The sequence below is a fragment of the Lissotriton vulgaris genome, chromosome 3_1, assembly GCF_964263255.1.
Source record: "Lissotriton vulgaris chromosome 3_1, aLisVul1.2, whole genome shotgun sequence".
NCBI classification, from domain to species: domain Eukaryota; kingdom Metazoa; phylum Chordata; class Amphibia; order Caudata; family Salamandridae; genus Lissotriton; species Lissotriton vulgaris.
The window spans coordinates 1,318,294,122-1,318,307,080 of record NC_141689.1 but is presented as its reverse complement, the minus strand read 5'-3'; positions in this window follow the sequence as shown (position 1 = coordinate 1,318,307,080).

Genomic DNA, 12,959 nt, shown 5'->3' with positions numbered 1-12,959 from the left:
ACTACGCAAACACTACAACACTACCCTAAACCCTAAAACACTACCCCCAGCATGACCCTACACTACGCAAACACTACAACACTACCCTAAACCCTAAAACACTACCCCCAGCATGACCCTACACTACGCAAACACTACAACACTACCCTAAACCCTAAAACACTACCCCCAGCATGACCCTACACTACGCAAACACTACAACACTACCCTAAACCCTAAAACACTACCCTCAGCATGACCCTACACTACGCAAACACTACAACACTACCCAAAACCCTAAAACACTACCCCCCAGCATGACCCTACACTACGCAAACACTACAACACTACCCAAAACCCTAAAACACTACCCCCAGCATGACCCTACACTACGCAAACACTACAACACTACCCAAAACCCTAAAACACTACACCCCAGCATGACCCTACACTACGCAAACACTACAACACTACCCAAAACCCTAAAACACTACACCCCAGCATGACCCTACACTACGCAAACACTACAACACTACCCTAAACCCTAAAACACTACCCCCAGCATGACCCTACACTACGCAAACACTACAACACTACCCTAAACCCTAAAACACTACCCCCAGCATGACCCTACACTACATAAACACTACAACACTACCCTAAACCCTAAAACACTACCCCCAGCATGACCCTACACTACGCAAACACTACAACACTACCCTTAACCCTAAAACACTACCCTCAGCATGACCCTACACTACGCAAACACTACAACACTACCCAAAACCCTAAAACACTACCCCCAGCATGACCCTACACTACGCAAACACTACAACACTACCCAAAACCCTAAAACACTACCCCCCAGCATGACCCTACACTACGCAAACACTACAACACTACCCAAAACCCTAAAACACTACCCCCAGCATGACCCTACACTACGCAAACACTACAACACTACCCAAAACCCTAAAACACTACACCCCAGCATGACCCTACACTACGCAAACACTACAACACTACCCAAAACCCTAAAACACTACCCCCAGCATGACCCTACACTACGCAAACACTACAACACTACCCAAAACCCTAAAACACTACACCCAGCATGACCCTACACTACGCAAACACTACAACACTACCCTAAACCCTAAAATACTACACCCCAGCATGACCCTACACTACGCAAACACTACAACACTACCCAAAACCCTAAAACACTACCCCCAGCATGACCCTACACTACGCAAACACTACAACACTATCCTAAACCCTAAAACACTACGCCCAGCATGACCCTACACTACGCAAACACTACAACACTACCCTAAACCCTAAAACACTAGCCCCAGCATGACCCTACACTACGCAAACACTACAACACAACCCTAAACCCTAAAACACTACCCCCAGCATGACCCTACACTACGCAAACACTACAACACTACCCTGAACCCTAAAACACTACCCCCAGCATGACCCTACACTACGCAAACACTACAACACAACCCTAAACCCTAAAACACTACCCCCAGCATGACCCTACACTAAACAACCACCACAACTCTACACTACACTAACACAACACTACACTACACAACACTACACTACACTACACAATCACTAACCCACGAAAAAATTAACACAAACCCACTTACCTCTCTCGTCATCGTGGTTTTCACAACGCAAATGCATTTACCATACATGCCTTTAAAACGTAATTCTTTGTAAAGGCATGCGCGATAAATGCCTATGCGTTTTGAAAAAATGCGGGATAATGGTATGCGAGCTCAATGACCTTGCGGGATAATGGTATGCGGACTGAAAGTCTGCGGGATAAAAAATGCGGGAAAATGGCTGCAAACCATGATTAGCAGCAGACTTCCCTGGTGAGCACTAGCTTTACTACAGTGATCTAATGAGCAACTAGAGTGCTAACATTCAGAATTTATGGCAAATGTGTGACACATCTGAATGCCTTCTTGATAGAACCAAAGTAAACAAGCATTGAAAATGCAATAGATCTCGCCCTCGTTTAAGTTAAAGCCATTCTGTTTGTAATGAGGTGGCTTTTTAGCTTTGCTTTTATTAGTGTTTTTAAAACTTTCATGTAAATAACATGCATATGTATGCATATATGTATATGTATGCATGCATTTATATTTATATAGATATGCAGATTACATATGTTTATATATGTATATTACCTACTGGCGATAGCCAGTGGGTATATATAGTTAGGATTTTTTCTCTATGGGATTTCTGAAAATTCTATGTCTAATAACTTTGGCGTTTGTGGACGGAATTGGCTGAAATTTTCAGGAAAATGGCACATTCTTTTTCTGAGCAGCCCCTGAAAATTTGGTGGGGTTTCGTCAAGGGGGGGCCGAGAACAAAGGGGGGTCCCAAAACGCGTTTTTCCCATTCATTTTTCCATAGGGCGGTTGGACTCACTTTTAGCTCGAACGGCTGAATAGATTTACATGAAACTTGGCAAAATTGTAGATATGGTTTGCCCGACGTGCCTTTGCTATGTCTCAATATATGTGCTCCAGTGGATTTTGAGAAATTAACGTTTAAAAAAATATATATATCTGTGACAGCGCTCCGGTTAGCGCCCCGGTTCGCGTACCTGACGCGTAACGGAACTTCGCGAAGCGAATCTGATTGGCTCTCCGGTGTCTGTCAACATTCTAAACAAACCGGAGCGGCCGCCATCTTGTCTCTCGGTACGATCGAGAGACAAGATGTGGTGAAAAACGAAGGGGGAAATGAAGGAAAGGGGGCAAGGTAGACCACTCCTGACCCCCTAGGATTGATGAGGGGGATATTAAAGTGCCCCGCGGGGCAAAAATTTTTGCGATTTTACGCCGTAGAGGCGCGTCCCGGTACGCGAACCGGGCAGCTCACCGGGCAGCTAACCGGGCAGCTAACCGGCAGCGTAGCTGTCAACATTGTAAACAGTCCGGAGCGGCCGCCATCTTGTCTCTCGGTAGGTTCGAGAGACAAGATGTGGTGAAAAAAGAAGGCGGAAATGACGGAAAGGGGGCAAGGTAAACCCCTCCTGACCCCCTAGGATTTATGAGGGGGATATTAAAGTCCCCCGCGATTTTTCGCGGTAGAGGCGCTTCCCGGTACGCGACCCGGGCAGCTAACCGGCAGCGTAACGGGAGTCCGCCATCTTGTGTTTTTGGAGCGTCCGGTTCGCGTACCAGGTAGCGTCCCGGTAAGCGTAACAAGGGGAAAACCAAGAGAAACAGTAAAAAAAAAATTAAGGGAATAGATTTCCAGCAAACTTGGCAAAATTGTAGGGACTGTTTGTTTGATGTGCCTTTGCAAGGCCTCAAGATATGTGCACGTGTGGATTTTGTCTAATTAAGGTTAAAAAAAATATATATATCTGTAAGCGTGCTCCGGCACGCTTACGTTACGGGTTTTGTTTGCGCTGCAGAACCGATACGTCACGGTTATGCGACGCGTCATGAGGCGTCTCACGTGGCTACGTGATACGTCACGTAATAAAGAATATATTTTACAGCTATAGATATTAGCTTTTAAAAAACCAATGAAATTCACTGAAAAAAACCATAGGTTATAGACCATATATAGTTAGTTGGACATTTTATTGACAAAAAACCAATGAAATTCCATATATAGTTAGTTGCACTAACTATATATCGCGCACCCGCAATCCACTGCTGATGATGTCACATATTACATCATTCATGACATGGTCAGTGACATCACTGATGACATCACTGATGACATCTCAAATGACATCACTGATGACATCACTGATGACATCTCAAATGACATCAGTGATGACATCATGACACACCAATACCAGTTACTACATACGCACTCACTGATTCCTACGTCTACACACACATTCACTCATTCACCCATACAATCACTCATACATACAGTCACTCATTATTACACTATCATATGCACTCATACACCTATGCAGACACTCACACACTGCCACTCATACATGGAGTTACTCACACACCTAGTCAGTCCTGTAAAGAATCAATCACACTTCCATTTCCTCATCTATACAGTTAAACACAGAACACCATACTTCAGTGACATCACTGATGACATCACTGATGACATCTCAAATGACATCACTGATGACATCACTGATGACATCTCAAATGACATCACTGATGACATCATGACACACCAATACCAGTTACTACATACGCACTCACTGATTCCTACGTCTACACACACATTCACTCATTCACCCATACAATCACTCATACATACAGTCACTCATTATTATAACACTATCATATGCACTCATACACCTAGTCAGTCCTGTGAAGAATCAATCACACTTCGATTTCCTCATCTATACAGTTAAACACAGAACACCATTCTTTTCACACATATACTAACACATACTTACTCTCTTATACAATCACTGATACAAGTACACATTGATATGCACAGAGTCACACACCTCCCAGCCAGCCACACACACACTCAGTCTTCCATACATCCACTCATTCTTCAATATGTAAAACATATTTAAACTTTACATAAACACACAGACACTAGATGATGTCATCAGTGATGTCATTTGAGATGTCATCAGTGATGTCATCAGTGATGTCATTTGAGATGTCATCAGTGATGTCATCAGTGATGTCACTGACCATGTCATGAATGATGTAATATGTGACATCATCAGCAGTGGATTGCGGGTGCGCGATATATAGTTAGTGCAACTAACTATATATGGAATTTCATTGGTTTTTTGTCAATAAAATGTCCAACTAACTATATATGGTCTATAACCTATGGTTTTTTTCAGTGAATATATATATATATATATTCACTGAAAAAACCATAGGTTTCACACCAGTTATAGTTAGGAATTAGCATTTAAAAAACCTATTAAATTCACTGAAAAAACCATAGGTTTCACACCAGTTATAGTTAGCTGGAAATTTTACTGATATAAAACCATTGAAATTCCCACGTTATAGTTAGTCGGACTCACTATAACTTGCGCGTGCAATGCACTGCTGATGACGTCACATATTACATCACTCATGACATGGTCAGTGACATCACTCATGACATCACTGATGACACCATCCAGTGAATATGTGTCTTTCTGAAAAATAAATATTAGTGAGTTATGTTTAAATATTTAAATACATATATTAGTGTTTCACTTTGTGTATAAGTGGCTACATGTGTTGATAAGTAGCTACATGCGTATGTATATGGGTTATTTGATATTTTTATTAGTATTAGTATGAGTGTCTATATGGTTAGGTGGAGGTATTACTTAGCACATAGATGCATGAGTGACTGACTCTTTGTTTGTATGTGTTTTGAAGACAGCATATGTACAGGACTGTATGGGTGGATGAGTGTCTATATGTGTTTGTTAGTGAGTGAATGACTGTCTCACTAGTGTCTTTATCAGTAACTACATATGTTTTAATCTAGTATATATGAATATTGATGTATATAACTGAGTATATGTGAGAGTAAGAGATTGTAAGATTTCCTGTTTAAATAAGTATGTGTTTCTATAAGTGATTGTTTAAGAGAATAAATATGTGTAATTTTCAATAGAAGTAAGGTGGAAGTGTGTGTATAACTCTATTTTCAAATAAATGGTTGTTAAATAGTTTATTTGCACGTGTGAATATGTGTGTGAGTAACTTTTGGATGAATGTCGGTGTGTAACAGAATGTATAGGTGTATCTCTTCATATGATGAGTGAGTATATGTATGAGTGACTATATAGAACTGTTGGTGAATGAGTGGATGAGTATATAGATAGTGGAAGTACAGAATTGCTTGTTGTAACTGATATAGGTATGTCCATTTTTTAAAAATTTCAGTTTCTATTTTTGAATATGTGTCTCAAGGGTTACTTTACACTGAGAGGAGGTCTGTCACTATGTCACAAGGATGGTGTCATCAGTGATGTCATGAGTGATGTCACTGACCATGTCATGAGTGATGTAATATGTGACGTCATCAGCAGTGCATTGCACGCGCAAGTTATAGTGAGTCCGACTAACTATAACGTGGGAATTTCAATGGTTTTATATCAGTAAAATTTCCAGCTAACTATAACTGGTGTGAAACCTATGGTTTTTTCAGTGAATTTAATAGGTTTTTTAAATGCTAATTCCTAACTATAACTGGTGTGAAACCTATGGTTTTTTCAGTGAATTTCAAAGGTTTTTTAAATGCTAATTCCTAACTATAACTGGTGTGAAACCTATGGTTTTTTCTGTGAATTTCAAAGGTTTTTTAAATGCTAATTCCTAACTATAACTGGTGTGAAACCTATGGTTTTTTCAGTGCATTTCATAGGTTTTTTAAATGCTAATTCCTTTGTATATCGAGTTTCTAACCTTTTTTTTTTTTACAATTTGCTGTTTTTTTTAAGTATTCATTTTTTTTATAATTTTTTTTTTTTGCGCTCTGGGTGCGCGCACGGGGAAGCTTTCAGCTAAGCTCTCCTGTAAGCTTCTCCGTGCGCTCATCTGAAAGCGCACCCAGAGCGCAACTGTCGTTCGTGAAAAAAAAATATGAATGAAAAGTTAATAATAATGCAAAACATTTCGTACCATACAAATAAAATTTGTTTTTTTTAATATGGAAAATGATTATGCATTTCTATTAAAGATTGATGACGTCACTTCGGCGCGCAACGTACGTGCCCTCGGAAGCGCATACGTGCGCGGCGCCTAAACGCACGCAAAAGCGCCTACGATCGCGCCACGTGTGCGCCCCGGAAGCGCCTACGATCGCGCTGCGTAAACGCACCCGGAAGTGCACCCGAGCGCGCATCGTAAGCGCGTCAGGTCATGTGACCCTAAAATAACACTTTTCATTGGTTGCTAACAGTTTTTTGTTACAATGAATGAAATCCCCACCCATTTCCTTCACTTCTTCTTTCACTTTTGTGACTGAAAGACCTGCATTTTTTGCTGCTCCATATTCCTGGATTCATCATGGCTGCCAGATCATCCAGCAGTGAAGATGACTTCATTGATGAAGAGCCACCTACCCCAAAGGTGAAGGGACATTTCATTTGGAAATTCTTTAAATTCCCAGCAGACCAGAAGAAGGTGAATGCACCAAAAGTAGAGTGCAGGATCTGCAAAAAGGTCCTGTCACGGGGTAACCCCCAAAAAAAGTACTCTTTTGGAAACTTTACGATGATCCGACATGTGGAGACCAGGCACCCCCAGAATTTTGCCCGGGAAAGTGTCAGGGCTCTGGCACAGGAGGTTCCTAGAGATGGGGCCTCTACATCTACAGGAGGAGCAACTTCTTCCGGAAGAGATCAATCTCAGGGGCAGGTAGCAAACATCCAACCTGCATTCAACCATGGGGTCGTCAGATGCAGATACTGCAATCAACTCCTCACCTATGGGGAGCAAAGTGTCCTGCTCATGGTTCGGGCATTAGAGAACCATCACTGCCCTTCCCACCCCTAATTTTTTTCTTTTCTTTTTGCTCCTGTTGAGCAGTTTCTATTCCCTGTTTTTGTTCCTCTTCAGTTAAAAGAAGAAAACCAAAAGTTCTTTTCAGAACTACCTCCAATTCTCATCAAAGAGCTATAATCTTAAAAAATGAAGAGTAAGTGAAATATAGTGCATTGAAAATTGAAAGGAGAATGAGTAAGAAAGAACAGAAAGGTATGAGAGGTGAAAGGAAGTGAAGTAGGAGGACTGAAAGAAGGTGAGTGTTAGAAAAGAAATTTATGACACAGTGAATAAACTGGAGGCCTCATTTCTGAAAAGTGACGCATCGCTACGTGAAAATAGCGATGCGTCACTTATCTGGACGCACTCCTTATGACATTCCACATATGTCATATTTAATATATGACTAATCAATTCGCAAGGAGTTACAGATATGTCAGTATTTCTGACATATCTCTAAACACAAAAGTAACGCATTGCAGGAGTGCGTCACAAAAGTGACGCAACTCCAGTAATGTGTCCTTTCACATGGAAAAAGCACCATGTGAAAGGTTTGCTGTGAAGCAGGCGCAAGATTTTGGCGCAACTGCATCCTAAAAGTGACGCACTGCGTCATTATTACCAAGCTTTTTGCAAGGAACACCCCCTCTGCATGCATTATACCTGACACTATTTTTTAAAAAGTGACGCATGTAGGTACATGGGTCACTTTTTAAAACTCTGCGCCATATTGTATCTGCATCAGGTATAATGTATGCAGAGGGGGCAATCCCTCGCAAAAAGCTTGGTAATAACAACGTACTGAAATCTATGAGATTTCCCTGCGTCACTTTTAGGATGCTATTGCGTCAAAATTTTGCGCCGGCCTCGCATCACTTTTATGTTTACACATATGTCAGAAATACTGACGTATCTGTAACTCCTTGCAATATGATTCGTCATACATTAAATATGACACATCTGGAATGTCATAAGGACTGTGTACAGAAAAGTGACGCATCACACCAGCAGTGTAATAAAATGTGCCTCGTTGCACTATATTTAAAGGATGCAACAGCATCCTAAAAGTGACGCAGTGAAATCTCAAACATTTCACTGCGTCGCTATTACAAAGCTTTTTGTGGGGGAACACCCCCTCTGCATGCATTATACCTCACGCAGATATAATGTGGCGCTTGATTTTAAAAAGTGACCCATCTACCTAGATACCTCACTTTTTAAATATAACGCAACGCAACACATTTTTTTACACTACTGGTGCAATGCGTCACTTTTCTGTGCGCACTCCTTATGACATTCCAAGTAACGCATTGCTGGAGTGCGTCACAAAAGTGACGCAACTCCAGTAATGTGTCCTTTCAAATGGGGAAAGCAGCATATGAAAGGTCTTGCCTCAGTCTAACACCTGCTGTAAAGCAGACACAAGATTTTGACGCAACAGCATCCTAAAACTGACGCAGTGAAATCTCAAAGATTTCACTGCGTCGCTATTACAAAGCTTTTTGCGAGAGAACACCCCCTCTGCATACATTATACCTGACGCTATTTTTAAAAAGTGACGCATCTAGGTACATGGGTCACTTTTTAAAACTCTGCGCCATATTGTATCTGCAACATGATTCGTCATACATTAAATATGACACATCTGGAACGTCATAAGGAGTGCGCACAGAAAAGTGACGCATAACACCAGCAGTGTAATAAAATGTACCTCGTTGCACTATATTTAAAAAGTGACGCATCTAGATAGATGCGTCACTTTTTAAATATTGCATAACAATGCGCATTTTTTTACACCGCTGGTGCGTCACAAAAATTGACGCACAGGAAGCGCAAAACTAACAGCGCAAGGCCTTCATAAATATAGTCCTGGATTTAGGGGGTCAGAGGGGGTCTACTCTTCCCCCTTATGATCCAATCAGCTTCCTGCGCGCAAGTCGCGTGTCGCGCCTGGAGCGCACTCCCGTGCGCGCACGGGAGCGCGGCTATCCCCGCGCAAAACGAAAAAAAGAATTTTAATGCCCTGCAGGACCCTATTTTAGTCCCTACATCAAACCTAGGGGGTCAGAGGGGGTCTACTCTTCCCCCTTATGGTCATTTGCCCCTTTTTTTTTCAAACTCCTTGTGTCTCGATTTTACCGAGACACAAGATGGCGGCCGCTCCGCACTGTTTAGAATGTTTACAGACAACTGAGATCCAATCAGCTTCCTGCGCGCAAGTCGCGTGTCGCGCCTGGAGCGCACTCCCGTGCGCGCACGGGAGCGCGGCTATCCCCGCGCAAAACGAAAAAAAATTTTTAATGCCCTGCAGGACCCTATTTTAGTCCCTACATCAAACCTAGGGGGTCAGAGGGGGTCTACTCTTCCCCCTTATGGTCATTTGCCCCTTTTTTTTTCAAACTCCTTGTGTCTCGATTTTACCGAGACACAAGATGGCGGCCGCTCCGCACTGTTTAGAATGTTTACAGACAACTGAGATCCAATCAGCTTCCTGCGCGCAAGTCGCGTGTCGCGCCTGGAGCGCACTCCCGTGCGCGCACGGGAGCGCGGCTATAGATATATATATTTTTTTGAACCTAAATTACTCAAAATCCACTGGAGCACATATCTTGAGACATAGCAAAGGCACATCGGGCTACCAGTCCCTACAATTTTGCCAAGTTTGGTGGAAATCCATTCAGCCGTTCGGGCTAAAAGTGAAATCGACCGCCCTATGGAAATTAACATGGGGAAAACGCGTTTTGGGACCCCCCTTTTATCTCGGCCCCCGCTTGACGAATCCCCCCCAAACTTTCAGGGAAGGACCGGACCGCCATGAGACCATTTTCCTGAAAATTTCAGGCAGATTCGTCAACCGGCGCCAAAGTTATTCAAAATAGAATGTTGAGATTTAACATTGAAAATTATCCTAACTATAACTACCTACTGGCGACCGCCAGTAGGTAATATATATATATATATATATTCACTAAAAAAAACATAGGTTTCACACCAGTTATAGTTAGCTGGAAATTTTACTGAAATAAAACCATTGAAATTCCCACGTTATAGTTAGTTGGACTCACTATAACTTGCGCGCCTGCAATGCACTGCTGATGACTTCACATATTACATCACTCATGACATGGTCAGTGACATCACTCATGACATCATTGATGACACCATCCAGTGATTGTGTGTCTTTCTGAAAAATAAATATGTTTTATTTATGTATATGTAAAGGTCGATGGAAGAATAAATGTTTAAATAAGTGTCTAAATGGATTTTTAAAAAAAATTGATTGGTTAACTGGCTTATTAGGTGTATCTTAGTGAATACATATATTAGCAAGTACCTTTTAAATATTGAAATATATGTATCAGTGTTTCACTTTGTGTATAAGTGGCTGCGTGGGTTGGTAAGTAGCTACATGTGCGTGTATATGGGTTATTAGATTTTTTTTAAGTATCAGTATGAGTGTCTGTATGGTTAGGTGGGGTATTACTTAGCACATAGATGCATCAATGACGGGCTCACTGTTTGTATGTGTTTTGAAGACAGCATATGTGCAGGACTGTATGGGTGGATGAATGTGTATATGTGTGTGTTAGTGAGTGAATGACTGTCTCACTAGTGTCTTTATCAGTAACGACATATGTTTTAATCTAGTATATGTGAGTATTGATGTATATAAGTGAGTATATGTGAGAGTGAGAGATTGTAAGGGTTCCTGTTTAAATAAGTATGTGTTTCTATAAGTGATTGTTTAAGAGAGTAAGTATGTGTAAGTTTCCTTAGAAGTAAGGTGGTAGTGTGTGTATAGCTGTATATGCAAATAAATGGATGTTCAACAGTTTATTTGCATGTGTGAGTATGTGTGTGAGAAACTTTTGGATGACTGTCGGCGTGTAACAGGATGTATAGGTGTATCACTACATATGATGAGTGAGTATATGTATGAGTGTCTATATAGAACTGTTAATGAATGAGTGGATGTGTATATAGATGGTGGAATTACTGAATTGGTTGTTGTAACTGGTATGGGTATCTCAATTTTTTTGAAAATGTTAGTTTCTATTTTTGAATATGTGTTTCAAGGGTTACATTACACTGAAAGGAGGTCTGTCACTCTGTCGCAAGGATGGTGTCATCAGTGATGTCATGAGTGATGTCACTGACCATGTCATGAGTGATGTAATATGTGACGTCATCAGCAGTGCATTGCAGGCGCGCAAGTTATAGTGAGTCCAACTAACTATATTTCAATGGTTTTATGTCAGTAAAATTTCCAGCTAACTATAACTGGTGTGAAACCCATGGTTTTTTCAGTGAATTTAATAGGTTTTTTAAATGCTAATTCCTAACTATAACTGGTGTGAAACCAATGTTTTTTTCAGTGAATTTCAAAGGTTTTTTAAAAGCTAATTCCTTTCTATATCGAGTTTCTAACCTACGATTTTTTTTATAAATTTGCTGTTTTGTGTAAGTATTAATAATTATTTTTTATTTTTTATAATACATATATTTTTTTTAATCATTTTTTCCTGGGGCGCTCTGGGTGCGCGCGCCGGTAAGCTCTCCGGAAAGCGCACCCAGAGCGCTACTTGCGTTCGTGAAAAAAAATATAAATGAAAAGTAAATAATAACGCAAGACATTTAGTACCATACATATAAAAGCAGTTTTTTTGAATAAGGAAATGAAAATGATTTTGCATTTCCGTGAAACTATCAAAACGTCACTTAGGCACGCCGCTTAAGCACCCCCGGAAGCGCCTTCGTTCGCGCCGCGTATGCGCCCCACGAAGCACCTACGTTCCCGCCGTGTGAGCGCCCCCGGAAGCACTTCGGTGCGCGCAGCGTAAGCGCGTCAAGTCATGTGACCTTAAAATAACACTTTTCATTGGTTGCTAACAGTTTTTTTTTACAAAGAATGAAATCCCCACCCCTTTCCTTCACTTCTTCTTTCACTTTTGTGACTGAAAGACCTGCCTTTTTGCTCTCGGTTCTTTGTTGGATATCTTGGATTATCATGGCTGCCAGACCATCCAGCAGTGAAGATGACTCCAATGAATTCCTTGATGAAGAGCCTCCTCAGCCGAAGGTGAAAGAACATTTCATCTGGAATTTTTTTTCCATACCAGAAGACCAAAAGAAGGTAAATGCTCCAAAAGTGGAGTGCAGGATCTGTCACACAGTCCTGTCACGGGGTGACCCCACTAAAAAATATTCTTTTGGGAACTCCACAATGATTCGCCATGTGGAGAGGAAGCACCCCCAGAGTTTTGCCCGGGAAAGTGTCAGGGCTCTGGCACAAGAGGTTCCCAGTGATGGGGCCTCTACATCCACCGGAGGACAAACAACATCGGTGAGGGGGAGATCACAAGAGCTGGTTCCGAACATTCAGCCTGCATTTAACAAAGGCGTCCTTAAATGCAGATACTGTGATCAGCTACTTTGCTATGGGGAGCAAAGTGCTCTGCTCATGGTTAGATCATTGGAGAACCATTGCTGCCGTTCCCA